The 17,922-nt window shown below is 27.7% G+C and overlaps 1 long non-coding RNA gene across 2 annotated transcripts; it reads right to left on the reverse strand.

Moving 5' to 3' along the window:
- Window positions 1-9,107: 9,107 nt before the first annotated feature.
- On the reverse strand, window positions 9,108-12,932 carry LOC110276387 (uncharacterized). Of its 2 annotated transcripts, XR_008004446.1 has the most exons (7): window positions 12,827-12,886; window positions 12,096-12,677; window positions 11,870-11,955; window positions 11,109-11,196; window positions 10,625-10,733; window positions 10,161-10,219; window positions 9,108-9,453 (listed from the first exon to the last, which is right to left on the reverse strand). It is a non-coding gene; the product is annotated as an uncharacterized LOC110276387 (long non-coding RNA). The 2 variants fall into 2 exon arrangements; XR_002369048.2 differs by lacking the exon at window positions 12,096-12,677 and having other exon boundaries at window positions 12,827-12,932.
- Between the last annotated feature and the right edge of the window lie 4,990 nt (window positions 12,933-17,922).

Genomic DNA, 17,922 nt, shown 5'->3' on the forward strand with positions numbered 1-17,922 from the left:
GATGTACTTAATTCTATCCATCATAAATAATTCTATATTCACTATTACTTATCCATCTAAATAATTCTAACATTGATAGAATATTATTTTTAGATGCAAAAAATTTAAAATATATTTATTCTGTTTCAAAAATTATTATTCATATTTAACTTAGAATTCCAACAAATATGACAAAAAATATTATATTTTTTAGTTAAAAAAATTAAAGTAAAATATCTATAAATATATTTTTGTGCTTTAGCTTTAGATTTTTCAAAAAAAATTGGCAAGTTAATGGAATCAAATCATATTTCTATAACATATATAAGAATGTATATTACACAAAAATAAAAAATATTAGGTATAGTAAGAACAAATACATAAATTAAAATAAAATTTAGAAAAATAAGAACTAATAAAATATTGAAGGAAAGTAATATAAATAGAAGAAAAACAAAGTTATTAGACGGAAGAGAAATAATTTAATAAATTTTATGTGTATATAAAAGAAGAATAAAAGGAAGATATACAGTATCTTATTTAATTTAGCAAGATTTATGGGAATAAATACATAGAATAAGAGAATAAAAAATAATAATAAAAAAAGCTAAACATCTGAATTAATATCAAAAAGAAAAAAATAATAAAATAATAATAATCTATCATAATATTAATCTTTTAATATAATTAATTAATAACAGTATAATTAATCTACCATAATCTTAATCTAATCTTTTAATATAATTAATTTTAATTAAATAATTAAATAAATTAAATATAAATATGTCTAATCTAATCATATAAAAAAAATAGTAAATTTTCTACAATTAGACATATTATATATATATTGGGAATAAAATATGATTTTAAAATGAGATTATTATTATTATTAATGACATATAAATATTAAAATTATATTAATACATTAATAGAAATACAATATTATAATAAAAAGTTGTAAGAATTAAAATAATTGAAATTTATTAACTTTAATTAGTTATATTAGCATAAAATAAGAAAGAGATGATTAATCAGATTAAATAAATTAAAAAATATTACTGAACAAAGTAAATGTCACAATAATTATATTACTAATGAAAAAAATCAATTTAATCAATTCAAATTTTTATTGATAATAGATAATTAAAGATTATAATGAATAAAAATAAATAGGATATATTACATTAAAGAATAATTTTAGTAGTATAAATAATAAAATTAAATTATTATATACAATTTTTACTTTTTATCTTATTATGATTGAAGTTAATATTACTGGTAAAAAACTAGTTTTAAATAGTCCAAATTTGTATTTTACAACATAATTAAAGCACAATTCATAATTTTTTATTTTGGGATTAATCAACATTTTTTAAATTTTTTGATTAAGTCTTCTATATTTTATGATTGATAAATTTTTTCTACAAAACACAAATTTATGATGAATTATTACAATCATAATTAATTAAAAGAATCAAGAAAAAATTATAAAAAATCAAATAAAAGATAAAAAATAGAGTAAACATTTATTTTGAAACTAAAAATTTGTTAAATGTGCTAGAAATTCTAAAAGTTTGTATCTTATTATATAATCAATTTTGTTACTCACTTTAACTTTATTATTTATTTATTGTATCTAAATAAGTATATAATGTCGCACTTATTTTAAAAAAGATGAAACTCTTCAAATACACGGTATAATATATAATTTAAGAACAATAAAATAGAAATATCTAGAATTTTATAATAGTATTTGAAATTTTCAATGACGATAATACAAAGTATTTAAATCGATCAAATGAATTCAATAGTTATCCTTTACACATCTTATTTAAATTTGAATTTTAAAATTTAATTTGTATTTTTTTTCTAATATAAATTATTTTTGACAAAAAATAGAGAAAAATATTTATTAGACCAAAAAAATATCCTATCAAAAAATTATTATAAGGAGATTTATAATTAGAGATGAAAAGTATTAATAATAATTAAGAAAAAGAAACGAAGCTTGTATTAAAGAATGTTAGAAAAGAAATAATAAAGTTCATATTAATAATAATAATAATGCTGAGAAATGATGTTGCTGTTTTAGACTTCTAACTTTCGTCTATGGCCATCTTTTTTTCTTTTCTTTGTTTTTTTTTAAATTATCAAGTCATAAAAAAATAAAGAATAATTCAAGAAAACGAAAACAGCAAGATCGAAAACAGTAAGATCAATATAACTATATAAATCAAAATACATAGGAGAAAAGCAAACTATTATATGATAGAATTAACATACATGAGTATATTTCATCATTAAATAAACAAAGTTAATGCACAACAAAATTACATATAAAGAGAAAAAAAGGAAAAAAGAGTTAAAATATCCAAAATAATAAAAAGATTAATTTATAGAAGACTATAAAATAATGAACTTCTAACTAAATTAAATTGCATTTATTATTATTCGAAGGAGTAAGAGAGAGCAGTAGAGAAAAGGTTTGTGTGTATTCAAGTTGCGTATAATGATACAATATAGAAGGGTATTTATAGGTGCTAAGATAAATAAAATAATAAAGACATAATATCCTATAATAAATATTCAGATATGTTAAATAATGCTAATTGATCTAATTGATTATAATTATACTCTAACAATTATATTCAATTAATTGATATACATAATATTAAATTGTGTGATACTTAAATATCTAATCAAATCAATTAGTTGATATAATTAATTCACCGTAATGAATTGTATTTAATGAGTTAAAAGAAATAAATCAATAAACATTCTAAGAAGCATGCTACATCAACTTTATCATTAAGTGCAAAAAATTGATTTTTATATAATGAATGATATCTCATTATTCGTTATTTTAACATATCTATTATATATTTTTTTATATTTACCACTCAATATATTAAAATATAATTTATATTTAGATAGAAATTACATAGATATTTAATTAAAAGAGCATTTAATTTTTTAAAATATAATAACAGTTTTAATTTCTTTGATTTTCTTTTTTACATTTTTTTGTGTTTTTTAAATAAAAGACAAGCATATAGCAAAAATAGGAAGAGATGGTAGTATTTATTGAAGAGGAAAAAACAAATATAACAAAAGAATGTGTTTGAACTTTGAAAAATGAGATGAAACATGAGAACACACATACACTTGGCTTCAATGAATCTTTACACCATTTAACTCAATATTCTTTAACTTTTTATTTTTTTCTCTTCTATTTCATATGAATTAATATCAGTGTCAAACATGCATAACATAGAGTGTTTTTTAACTCCATCATAATCCATATATTATCTTTGCTAAACAAAATATAAAAAAAAGACAATAAATAAATTAAATTTATTATTATTTAAAGAGAAAATGATAGATTAGTATTTTTTATTTTAAATTAATTAAGATCTAAATGAAAGATAACGTTAATTTAAAAAAAATTAAATTAAAATTAACTCAAAAATTGATATTTAAATTATAAAAAATTGATTTTCATATTTTATAAAATATCATACTCGCGATAATTGTAAATATGACATTACTTAAAATTAAATAAAGTAACATAGATAAAACAAATAAAAAATAAAAAATAACTTAATCTTGTATAAAATTTATCTATAAAATTCTATACCAAAAATGAATTTAATTTTAGTATATTAATAATATAAAATATTTTATATAATCATTCAATTTAATTAGATTTATCTATTTAGATCATTATTGAAAAATAAATGAGTAAAGTATCGTTTTTGTCCCTAACGTTTAGGGTAAATCCTATTTGTGTCCCTAACGTTTAAATCGTCCTATTTGTGTCCCTAACGTTTATAAAAGTGATTCAATGTTATCCTGCCGTCAATTACTCATCATAAACGCTTTAGTTTGAGTTTTAAAAATCTCTTCTTGAAGTTAGAATACAAATATCTGAGATAGAATCGACGATCCACTTCGAAAAATAACTCATCAAAAGTTGAAACTAATTCCTGCAACATTTACATAATTCACTTTTTTAGGTACATAATTGAATCCAAACACAAATAGTGGGTATAATATTAAAATTGAACACATTCAAGTGAGACCTAATTGAGAATGAATACATCCAAGTGAAAATAATTGAAAAATATAATCTGATTTGTTAGTATAATTGATAGTAGGATAACATTGAATCACTTTTATAAACGTTAGGGATACAAATAGGACGATTTAAACGTTAGGAACACAAATAGGACTTAGCCCAAACGTTGAGAACAAAAAGATACTTTACTCAAAATAAATTTAAGATACCCACATACAGTTACTTTAAATTAAGCAACAATTACCAATACTATACAAGAGACACACTATTCCATATAAATAGTGATTGGCATAAAGAATAATTTTTTAATTTTCTATACTAATATTGGAAAGTTATATAATACTATATAATAATATTTTCATTATCAATATTATATGATATCAAAACAAAAAAAAATCACCATATTAATATAATATTATCATTATATTATATAAATCATCTTTATATTTATTTTTTGTGCGTATATAATATTTAATTAACACATTAAGATATATATAATATTTCGTTAATACATATATAATATAAAGTGATTTAAAAATTACTTTATTGAATATTATAAATTAGAGTGATTTATAAATTATTATTAATTCGTATATAATGTATAATTAAATTTAATGAATTCAATTAGAATAAAAAATAAATTATTTATTTTATTTTAGATCAAATCAATTAGCTGATATAATTAAGTCATGGTAATAAATTGTATTGAATGAGTTAAAATAATTAAATCGAGAAACACTCTCTGGAGCATACCACGTCAGTTCTATCATTAAATGTAGAAATCCGATTTTTATATAATAGAATAGATAGATAAATTGAAAAATTGTACAAGATTATCTTTATTAAATATTTTTATCTTATAATATTTTTCTGTTGTCGCTTATTACGTTGTATTTCTTTAATAAAGTTATTAGTAAAAAATATAACTAATGTTACTTAATTTTCTTAATAAAAACTTATTTTGAATCAAATTAAATTTAAAAAATAGACATTATTTTTCTGTCCGAGATATTTTTACTAAGAAGTAATCTCTTTATTCAAAAAACGTAAATCTTTTTTTTTTTTGCAAAAAGTTAAGTTATACATATTTAAACATTACCAAATCCAAAGTTCAACAATTTTTATGCTAAATAAACCTTTAACTTTCTCACCTCCATTTGGTGCCCATATTAGGTGTACGTGTACTCTAACTAACAAAGAGGGTATACTTAACCAAGTTGGGTTGGTCTAATGGTTAGCTCATTAGTCCGTTTAAGCAAGGTCGGAGGTTCGAATTCTGCCTTATGCATACAGCAATTTATTGGCCAGCGACAAACCCTTAAATGAAACTCAGTACCGCGACGGATTAGTCCTTAGCCTGTCGGGCTGAGGGATACCGTGAAAAACCAAAAAAAAAAAAAGAGGGTATACTTGAAAATATTAAAATATCTTTTAAATCAACTTCAAACAATTTACATTATTTAGAGTTTTAGACACCAAAAAGAAACTTATATTATTTGAAATTAATTTTGAATAAAAAATTAATGAGGTTTTTTTTAGCAGTGCTACGATGATGAACGCAAGTCTCTTTTTCATGTGATGAAAGTGACGTGGCTGCTCCTGCTTCGAGACGCGTGTGAGTTTGGTTGGAAGGAGTACGAACAATATATCTACCATGCTAAAAAGTTAATGTTTGCTTTTTTTTAATTTTAGTGGTACTTAACATTAATATTATGGTGATAATGATAATTAGTTGATTGGGCCGTTTTTAGTAATATTAGCTATTTGTACCGTTTTCTGATTCTAATGTTGGGTTTAAATTTCAACTCTCTATTTGAATCCACCCAGACCAATATTTTTAGAAGAAAGACGTAGTTTTAAGGCAAATAATATATGTTTTGAATCAGGAAAAAATAATAATTATATTTATAGTTAAAAAAGAAAACAATATTAATGAGAAGAATAATATTAAAATGAAATGTAAAAAAAAAAAAAAACACACTTGCTACTTGTTAGTGTTTGAAACAGTGTTGTGAAGATTGAAGAGATAGTTTAGCGTTCTAAGCTTTAAGGTACGTTCTGCATCTTTTTTGGCCAGTAAAATCCAAAAGCAATTAGGTCGTTTGGAAAGCTTTAAAAATAAATTTTTTGAGTTTTTAACTTATGAAAAGTAGTAGTATTAATATTTGGTATAATTATCAAAATTAAATTACAGTTTTCTAAGAAATTATTTAGGAGCTTATAGAGAAGTTAAAAAAATAATTTCTCTTATAATACTACTCATTTTTATCACATATCTATAAAATAAACACTTTTAGAACTAAAAATTCAAACACAAAATAACTTATTTATAAACTACTTTTAATATAATCATTTATTATTCTTAATTAAACTGTTTACCCAAACTGAATCTTAGCCGTCCTTATATTTTTCTTTTTTCTTTTTGCATTAATTTGTATTAATAATATTTATATGTACCAAAATAATTAGAAAAAATATTTATAGTAAAAAAATAATCTGCCCTTTCAAAACACACTCTGGTTTGAATTTATTAAATTATTTATAAATTCTTGAACTTTATGTACTAAAATTTTATTTAACTGATGTTGGTTTAAAATTTTTTAAAGTTGATCTTAGCTTGTGTCCAACTTAATAAAAAATAAAAAATACTTCTTTGAACATGCTTAAAAATACTTAAATATCATCAGGTATCTGTGTGTGATCCTACGCATGCCATACGCTGTGCAACAGCGTACTCCATGCCACTTCTTGACCAGATAAATTTTTTTTAATATTTTTATTTTGAAATTTATAAAATAACGTAAAAATAATAAAATTATAAAATTATATTTTTCATGACTTTTATGTTGTTAATAAAATTTTTAAAATAAAAATATTTTCATAAAATCATACTAAATTATAAACCCTAATCCCTAAATCTTACATCGTAAATCCTAAATTCTCAAGAACATACCCTAGACTCTAACTCCAAATCTAAAATGCATCAATCCTAACTTAATCATAAACCATATTATATAATTTATTTATTTATTTATTGGGTATATTTTTCACTGAATATATAATATTATATTTATTTCTAATTTTTAAATGAATTAATGAAGCATCCTTTAATAAACACTTAGGCGGTCATTGTTTTAGTTTTCAAAATTTTCGTCGAAAATTGGGAAGAGTTGAAAATCTGAAAAGGTGCTTTCTCCATCTCTCGGCTTTTCAAATTCCTAAAAAATTTAACCTGTAAAATCTCTTTCGTGAATGGATCTTCACCTCCGAAAGGGAGTCTTTCCCAATCAATATGAGTTCTCCGACCTCGAAGGTCGGATTCAAGTTTCTCAATTTGTCCTTCTGAATCCCATCATCGTTGTACCTTCCTTTTAGAACTCGTTCGGACTCTCATTGTCGCTCCAGTTCAATCTTGAGCTGCTCCAATCGTCCATGGTGTCCGTGCACCAAGCACATGAGTTTTATTGTAATCTGGTTCACCATGTCCTCAGGTGGGTGGATTTTCGAATTTATCCTTTTGGGTTGAGGATTTCATGAAGTCCTCTTCCATTATGACCGTCTGTTCTATCTTGCGTGGAGGGACTACAAGCGCATGATCGTCATTGTGATATTCTGTCTCAGATTCGGATGCCGTATGTCCGTCTTTAGGATTATCATCCACCATGATTGGGTGTACACTTATGGGTCCCAGGAAGCAGTGCTAACGTTCTGAGGGTTACCTAAAACGGATGGAATGAGCTTCAACGTGAGGTCCAGACTTCTTTGGGGTAGCGTCCGATGTCTTCTGGTGTCGAGGTGCCGCTGTTCGAGTTACTCGTGCAGAGGTTGAAAGTGTTACCTGCAAGGGACTCCGATACTTAAGTTAGCAAGGATTTTTAGGCAGATTTTTAGTAGATTAGGTTTTAAGCATACCTGATGAGGGTGTCAAGATATTTATAAGTGTAAAGGTAGAGTCAGTAACCACCTTTTGAATAGTCCTTTTTGGTAGGGACGTTGTTAAGATCTCCTTTTTAAATGAATAGGAGAGATAATACGGGTTGGTTACTTATTTAGATAAGTAGGACCAAACTCATGTCGGTGTGTTCGATCTTTGAGGTTGGATAGGTGTTGGTCCGGCTGATACCTGTTGATTGGGATTTAGTCATTTTGGGCTTGGTTGAATTATGAGCCAATGTATGAACACAAAGTATTATGAAAAAATTATTCATCGTATACAAAAAAAATTATTTCTTTCATAAACTGTTAATATTCACTACAACATTTTCAGGTTGAGGCAACATTTAAAAAGTGTTGTCTAAAGACTGACAAAAAGTTACTTTTGATCTATGGCAATATTTTTGGGCCTAAGGCAACATTTTTGGGCCTAAGGCAACGTTTTTTGTCGGCGTCGCATATGCAGCCGTTGCCTTAGATCAAGGCAACACTTTGTTGTTTCAAAAACAACGCTTTTGAGAGCAACACTTGGTAAGTGTTGCCTTTAGTTGAAAAACAATAACACTTTAAAGGTGTGTTTGAGACAACACTTTTGTAGTGTTGTCTCTTCTCTCGTATTTTGGTCACTACTAAAAAGTGTTGCCTATTTGCAATAAAATTCAACCCTTTTATGTGTTGCTTATAAGTTTGAATTTACAATACTTTAAAGTGTTGCCTATTAGTTTTGAATATGAAACTATTTAAAGCATTGCTTTTTCTTTTGAATATGCAACCTATACAAGCGTTGTCTTTTCTTTTGGATATACAACCTATACAAGTGTTGCTTTTTCTTTTGTATATGCAACCATACAAGTGTTGTCTAATATTCAAAATATGCAACTAATAAAAGGGTTGCGTTTTTTATAAAAATAAAAATTACTTTTATAATAAAAATACAAAAAAATAAAATTTATAATAAAATTTTTTGTTCATACATGTGTAATTATTTTAATTAATAAATAAATTTATGCATAATAAAAAAAATTATAAAAAAAATTATAAAAGAGACAAAATAACTAATAATAAAATTTTAATTAAAATAGATATTAAAAAATTCAATTAGTATTTCAAATACATGTTCATCAATAATTCTCAACAAAATAATAAAATTATTGTCTAACAATAATTGTCATAACAAAATAGTAATTAATATTTATCAAAAAGATGTCCTAGATTGATCAAATACAAGCTGAAACTAATTAATATCTTGCGATTTCGGATTGATCGCTAAACTTCAATGGCAAGGTGATTTTCATCAATATACGAGATATTAGGGGAAGAATGGTAAGAGAGGTATCTGCAGGTGGCTTCTGTTAATACAACATAGTAACATCAGGAAGGATCAAAGCAGACAAAGGAACAAGCTGAAACTGACCACAACAAATGCTTCAAATTGCAGTTATGATTATTGTGCAATGTGGCACCTGTACGATGCAGTCCACAATTTAAAACCTTGAATCAAATCACAATCCAGTAAATGTAGGTTTTGGCATAGAAGAGGTAAAAGATAATAGAGAGCACTATAATTAACTAACAACAATAGAGGATACAAACATTTATTCCACCAAATTATTCATAGTGATATTACTATTAAATTAAAAACGATTATCGTCTTAAACATAAGCTAAAAACGATTTTCATTTATCAAAATGGAATCTGAAACTTGCTATATATGCACGGTTGCTTAATATAAAATATATAAAAAAGTACAAAAGAATAACATAAACATATATCAATTAGTATAATAAAAGAATAAAGATATACAACATACTTTAAGAGTGTCGATTAAGCTCTTTATTTATAATATTTGAAAGATAAATTTAAGGAATTCGAATACATATAGAATTCTCCTTAATTTGAATATAATTTATAATCTACATTGAACCGTAATAATTTTAAAATGGGGTCTCTTCATTCTTATTAAAATATAAGAATGAGACCAAAATTAAAAAAAAAACCAACTAAATACAAACTAATCATAATTCTTTTATTATTCTAAAAGAAATATTAATAATTACTTTTGAAAAGATATATTTTAAAATTAAAATGTTTTTATATTTTAATTGTTTAATTAAACAATCAGTATTTTGTTACATAAAGAAGAGGAAAGATGAAAGCACGCCATATATACCTCTTAAAACTAGGAGCTCAGCAAAGAATGAGTAGAGAGGTTCCTTGACTGAAGTTGATCTAAGAGATTTCAAATGAGTTGTAAAATATAATTAAAAATTTAAATAATGAAAAATAAGTATATTCACTTTTTTACCACGCTAAAAAAGTATATGACCGTATATAAAAATTTATTGACTTCTCTGTGGACTAATTCTTAATATATTGAATTATTGATGCATCAAGAACAGCAAGTGGCATATATGTATATATTTATTTGTTTGATTCATCTTGTGATTCTAGAATGAAAAAAATTGGACAATACCTAGAAAATATTTGAAAAAGCTATAACAGAAAGTGATTCACTGACATGGAAAATTTCTCAACTATCCATATAGTACATATTTCCTTAATAGAATCAGTATCATTATCAAGATCGGAAAAAGAATCAAACTTACTTTATGGCCTTTGATGTTCACTACTAACCTGTGAGGCAAGTAAAGTTGATACTGAATTGACAGGATAAACACAGGGATATTCTTCAAAGTTTTCATACCAAATTTGAATTCCTGATTTTTTTAGACAGTATCTGTGTCTAAAAGAAAAATTGTTAACACAAATCTTTCTACTTGATAAAATAAAATATGCATATAGAATAAATTGTGAAATTCCCACTAGCCATTCATGAATGTCAATTCAGAGATTAGGTGCATTTCATTTGAATTCTAATCAGAAGATGACTCATGACTGTATATGACCTTTATGTTTGTGGATTAATCTGCACTCACTAATCTGCACTCATAATTGAAAATACTTTGTGAGCGCAATCTAGTTCACAGGTCAAAACAAGGGTGTATAATTCCCTTGCATGACAACTTACAAACTTCAGAATCTAATTTAGAGATTTCAACCATAAGAAAATAAAGAGATATCTTTTGGCATGGTAAGATGTGAAGTTTATTGAACTTACTATTGATGAAGTTATTGTTCTCCATGTTGCAGCAAATTAGTTCCATGAGACTGAGCAGCTAAGAGGTCTTCCTTCATTTAACTTGGAACTGCAAATAAAAATGGGTTGTATTTTTTAATATTTATAAAGATATGATAAATGATGAATATATTTCTGACCCACTTGTGATAGAGACAAAGGCGATTTACCAATATACGGCATTCAATAGTTATAAAACAATCTTCCCAAGGCTATGACCGATTGCTAGCATAACAAAGTAACCAGCATCTGGTTTGAATCAAGTTTACCCTAAAATTCCAACAGGTTAACCCATTTCTTTCAAGACTAGTTATCTTGGACATACCTAAAGGCATTTCCATATTCCCTCTAACAATAGCACATCCAACCACAAGAGAAAACAACGAGATTTTTTTTATTTAAATAAAAACCGAAAACAAAGGTAAACACGACATTTATCTAAGCTACATCCCAACACAGAAAGCTAGCAGGGTATACCAAAGGATCTAGAAACAACAGCTATCAGCTGATTAGGCCATAATTCTCAAGTTTTAAGACCCTTCCATAGAAATGGATCTCAAGCAGTTTTAGAAAGTTGACACACACTTAGTATTACAAGTATAAGTATTAGGATTCAAAACTATTGCACACAGTGACAGTATAGTTGCCTCAACACTAATGCACACAACAACAAGTTTCATATAACCAAATAGGATTCAGAACACAAAAATAGAAAAGAAAAACAGAGGAAAAATCATGAGTACCTGCAGAACAATGATCAGCGGTGATGAACCCTAGCTGAAGAACGCTGGCAAATTGGAAGAGATCAGAGATAAACGGCAAGCAAAACCTAGAGAAGCTCAAAACAGCAACATTATTACTAAAAATCCTATAATAGCAACATCAACATTATTAAAATTAGGATTCAAAATGAAAAAGGAAAAGGAATAGGCAGAATCATAGGATTCAAAACAAGGTCACATTTCTCACTATTTTTGCATAAGTAGCTACTTCTCCCAATTTAGAATACGGACGAGTAAAGCAGAACTCAGCGCGAGAGAACGAAGAACAAGGTGCGAGCAAAAGAACATAGCGGAGCAGAGAAAACCTCGGCGTGAGCAGAAGTACATGGCGGAGCAGAGTAGAACTCGACTCGAACAGAAGAACACGGCGGAGCAGAGCAGAACTAGGCGCGAGTAGAAGAACACGACAGAGCAGAGCTAGCAGAATAACACGGCACGAGCAGAAGAACATGGCGGAGCAGAAGAACACGGCGGAGTAGAGCAGAACTCGGCAGAGCAGAGAGAAACGCAGAATGCACGCATCAGTGTTGTGAAATTGGGAAAATTGTGTTAGGGTTGGGGTTAGGGATTTAGGGTTATTCATGATTTTGATTCTGAACGCCGTCTAAGCATTCGTCTGGGAGAGATCGGCGACCAACACGCCTCCGCAATCAACCATGAAACTCACACGCGCCGCCCGAGCAAGCCTCCATGGAGCTAGCGCATCTGCTTGAAAGAACCTTCTAGGACAAACTCGAAGGCTCGATCCCTAAAGGCGGTGAAGAAATCGCTGAATTCGGTAACAAACGAGGTGAATCAAAGCGAGGCACAACATGAGCAAAGCGTATGAGATCGAATTTCGCTCCTCGAACCATAGTAACAACAGCAGCAGTAAAAAGAGAAAACAACAACAACGATAACGGAGAAGAAGACGCTTACCGTGATTTTGATTACGCGCAGGAAGACGAAGACTATCACGATTTAGTAACAGGAGTGAATAAGGTGATGAATATATGCTTTGCTGCTTAAAATATTTAGAGGAAAGAGTAAAATTTTAATAGAAAATATTGAATTATTTTAGGCAACGATTATAATGAGAAGTCTATTTAAAAACTTAAAAGCATCCTTCGTAAAGGGTAATATATGAAACCATAAGCCTTGCTTGATTAATTTACTAAAGTAACGCTTTTTACATGTTTTCTAATTGATCAAAGACAATGCTTATGACACGTTAGTTAATGAAGAGTTACAATAGCCTTATTCTTTTGCAATAAATTTTGAATGTTGCTTTTGATCATTTTAAACAACATTTTTTGAGTATTATCTGTATTACATGTTGCAATAGTTTAAAAATGTTGTAGTGATTAATAAATCCTAACAACAGTAACAAATTTAAAAAATTTTGACAATAGGAGCAAAATATATATAATATAATAATAATTTTTATAATAATAATCTTATGTGTATATAAAAGTCAGCTGTCAAATTATCCATTAATCATTATGTATTTATGTATAAACATATATTGTTTAACTTATTTTTAATGTATATTTTATATTTCAATATATATTTTGTATAGGTAGTTATTTTTTATGTATATATAATATGATTATTGTGATAATTATATTTTGTTATTATAAAATATTATTAGCCTTCAAATGTGTATTTTATAAATTAAAACACTAAAATAGTAATTTAAATATATATTAGTAAATAATTATTTAGAAATTCACTTCTCATATAATTAAAAACCAATTTTTATTGATATTCATAGTTAAAATAATTTTTTTAATTAATATCGTTGCTACTGGAAAAGCTCAAGCTAATTTTAAAAGAAGTTTTTTTTTTCGAGTCAATTTATAACAAACAATACCAATCTCATTTAAACTGAGAATTGATCATTTTAATAAATACCTAATATAAAATTCTTAAATTGATTATTAAGTACCAAAAATTGAGTAACAAATTATTATGAGGTCAAATTCAATAATTTAATGAGAACAAATTAATATTATTATCATATACTACTCAAAAAATTTGAAATTTTAGTAAGAACACTTGTCTCCACAAATTAGTACATAGATATAACCCTGCTTAATAGCATTTATTTAATTTTTTTTCTAAAGTCATCCAACAAAAATCTGTTCCTCCACAAAAATTATCACACTTAAAATACACTCTAAATCTTAAACCAAAAAGCTGAACAATTTGTGATGTTCCTTAAACCTTAAACATAATTCTCTAATTATTATTATTATTATTATTATTATTAGTAGTAGTAGTGTTACTCTTCGGAAATTTAATTTGAATATGAAAGTAAAGGAAGGGTTGGACTCGTGTATGGAGAAGAGGGGTGCTTCACCTTGTTGTGGGATCAGAAGAAGCAGAACTCGGACCCTGCGAGTTGTGTCTCTCAAGATGTAAAAAAAAATTACGCTAATAAAAGAAAACGGAGGGTCCGAATTCCACTTTTAGATTTCAAATTCCATTAGCTGCAAATCGGACCATGCGATTTGTGAAGCCAAATTTCATTACCAAAGAACTCGCATGGTCCGAGTTGTGTACTCTGAGTTTTTTCAATTTTTTAACACAAATCGGACCCTCCGATTTGTGTACTCTGAATTGTTTTCAACTTTTTAAACACAAATCGGAGGGTCCGATTTGTGTACTCCCATATTTTTAAAAAACACCAAAAATTACCATGTTAAAGTGTATCACTCATGTTACTTCCATATCAAAATTTTTTAGCCTTACTCTTTCTATAAATGCCACTTTTTTCTAACTCATGTAATTATTGTTATTTTCATCATTATGGTTATTTTTTGGGGACAAGAACACGGGTTTTTTATTTTATTTTTCAGCAACATATTTTTTTTCTTTATTTTTTGTTATCCATAATCTTCTTTTTTGGATTAAAAACTCTACTCATAATACTTTTAATTTTGGATTTAAAAGAAAAAATGAGATCCATAACCACTTTATACAAAAAATTTAGGCCCACCCAAAATGGCCCAAGAATTACATTAATATTAGTAGCATTAACTTCTGCTAATTATTAACGCCCGAAACGACAATTTCATCGTGCCTCTATCTTGGATTTAGTAATTGTCCCCAATTCAGTCAGCTACGCGTATAGAAGCAGTTTCAGCCACGTACGTTCATCACTTATAGAAAATAAAGGCCTTCATCACCGCAATTATTAATGATGTATTACAGGTAGGGAAAAATACTCCGGTGTTTGGAAAATAAATCCTTTCAATTGTTTAAAAAAAATTAAGAGGATAAAGTATGATTTTTAATTTTTTATTATTTTTTTTTATATTTATTTTTGGTTTCACTTATAAAATTAATGGTAAAAGATCACATTTTACTTCTTCAATTGTTAAAAAAATTGAGAAAATCTATTTTTTTTAGTGTTTAACGAGAGTGAATCCTCTCCAATAAAAAAAATTAAATAGCATCAACTATTTAATTTTATTTTTTATTATTTTTTTATATTTATTTTTAGTCCTACTTATAAAATTAATAATAAAATATCACACTTTCTTTTTTTAAGTGTTAAAAAAATTAAAAATATCAATTGTCGTGTTTGACATAATTTGTGTCGACGATTTGATGATGATATGACATGATGTACCTCTCAATTTGGGTGTTTGACATAAATTGTGTCGATGATTTGATATGATATGACATGATGTTAACAGGTTACTTTTTCTTCAAAAGTTTGAAGGAAAAAATAGAACATGCTATTCCGTACAGAGCTTTTATTCTAATTTGTTTTAAGTTAAATTTTATCAAACAAAAATTGAATTTTCGATTTTTTTATTATAAAATTTGATACCATATTAAAATTATTTTTATTAAAAATTTAAATTAATAAAAATACATAAGTATTTATATTTGTTTGTTTCAATGTGGCATATTATCAATCTTCAAGTCATTAATTAGTATACAATGAAATGCCATCATAATCTTTTTTTCAGGTGTCTAAAATCTAAATGCCATTATAATAATTGAAACATGAAACAGTGGCTGTTGAATAAAATTCTAGTGATCTAAAAGATTGCAACACGCATAGTCGCCGATGTCATTAATGTAGAATGACAGAATTTTTCATATAAAAGAAAATTTCTTTTTGGGGGGACAATTTCCATAAATAATAAATCCTTTCACTTTTAAATGCTTTCAATATTTCCTTTTATTTCAATCATTGATGAAGATATTACCAATAATAGGCTGAAAATTTTTATAAAATTTAGAAAAAATACCTAAATTCCTAAGAAATTTTAGATTTGACACTTGCTTATTAACAAATTTTGATGAGTAAACTATCATTTCTAAACATGAAAGTTGAAAATACTGACATATCTATTCATAGAAGACAAAAATTATCATTTATATCCATAAAAAATTACTTTTGCAAGCAAAATTATTCAAATTCTAAAAAATTAAATAAAATTCTTAAACTACCAGTTTCTCCACCACTACTACCATCGTCTCTTCTCTCTGTCTCAATGTTCTCAGCCACCCAATACCAACATCGATCACATTACCGCTCAGTATCACCGCCTCGCCCTCCTTCAATCGTCACCCTAACCCTTCCGCTTTCCGGGATTTGCCGCCGAAACTTTTGGAAGATAAACACCCTGAGAAAAATCACTAAAGGCAAACAAATTCAACTCAAGGAATCAAAACGAAGCAAAAGAGAAAAGAGGCGAAGTTAGTGTACCCGACGCGGCCGGTCTTCCAAGCTTGGTTGTGCTTGTTGCTGCCTCCAATCTTGGAGATGCTGACGAAATCCTACTCGGTGAAAACAACGTCGTTATAGGCGAGGAGGGCGCGACCCTACCACTGGGCGAGGGTGTCAGAGAGAAGTGAATTGCAGCAGTAGGAGCAGCAGTCGAGGCAAAGGGAGTCGGTAGCGACACCAGCATCATCGGCATTCTGGATTAGCTCCTTGAGGATGGTGTTCCCTTGGAGAAGTTCACAAACACCTCTTTGATTCAGCGCGTGAGATTCACCATATGGCCGAAATCTTCTAGAAAGATGGAATCAGAAGACGTCGTTGCGAGAATCAAATCACACTTCTCCGCCACCCCAACCAACCAAACCTTCCCTCCACCTCCACCACCACCACCACCACCACCACCACCACCACCACCACCGAGTCAAGATTTCAGAGAAAGATAGGGGGCGGGTAGCGCGTTCTTGAGAAGATTCTAGAAGAAAGCGGAGGGTTAGGAGGATGGGAGGCGGTCGGCGGTGGAGGAGGTCGACATCGGAGATCCGTTGTCGTCAGCAGTGAAGGAGGTCGATGAGTGTTTGAAGGAGGGGAGGCAGTCGAGGCACACGCCGATAGAGAGTTTTAGGACGCGCAACTGGAGGCGCGAGAGATGATTACGGCTGCGGCTACGGCAGTGACGGCGATGCGCAATCGGGTGATTGCGTCGTGGAGGGAGGAGGAAGGGAGGGCTAAGAGAGCGGAGACTGCGTGGATGGATTACGTCTGGAATTTGGGTGGTGGTGGGATTTGAGATTAGAAAAGTGGTGGTGAAAATAAGGGTAACTTAGGGATTTTAGGTGATCTTTTAGTGTTTGGATAATTTTGTTGTACGAAACTCATCTTTTATGAATACAAATGATAATTTACGTTTCTATGAATAGATATGCTAGCGTTTTCAACTTTTATAGGTAGAAATAGTAGTTTACTTAATTTTTATTGTTTAGAAGTTTTTGAAAATAACTTATGCAAAAAGATTGGACTTTTTTGTTTTGAAAGGGATTAATTTATTCTAGAATATATTTTTTAAGACTTAGTTATCTTATAATAAAATTTGTTAAGAATTTATTTATTTAATAATCCTATTAAAAATTTGATTAAAAGTGATAAAAGCACTAATTTATATGACACGAGTAATTTTTGAAAGTAAAATTTTTGTTACATGTTCACTATGAAATTTTTTAAAATCAATTTAAATGTTATTATAAAATTTATAAAACTAATATTATAGAAATCAAAATTATAATTTTTTTAA

The sequence above is a fragment of the Arachis duranensis genome, chromosome 10 (assembly GCF_000817695.3).
Source record: "Arachis duranensis cultivar V14167 chromosome 10, aradu.V14167.gnm2.J7QH, whole genome shotgun sequence".
NCBI classification, from domain to species: domain Eukaryota; kingdom Viridiplantae; phylum Streptophyta; class Magnoliopsida; order Fabales; family Fabaceae; genus Arachis; species Arachis duranensis.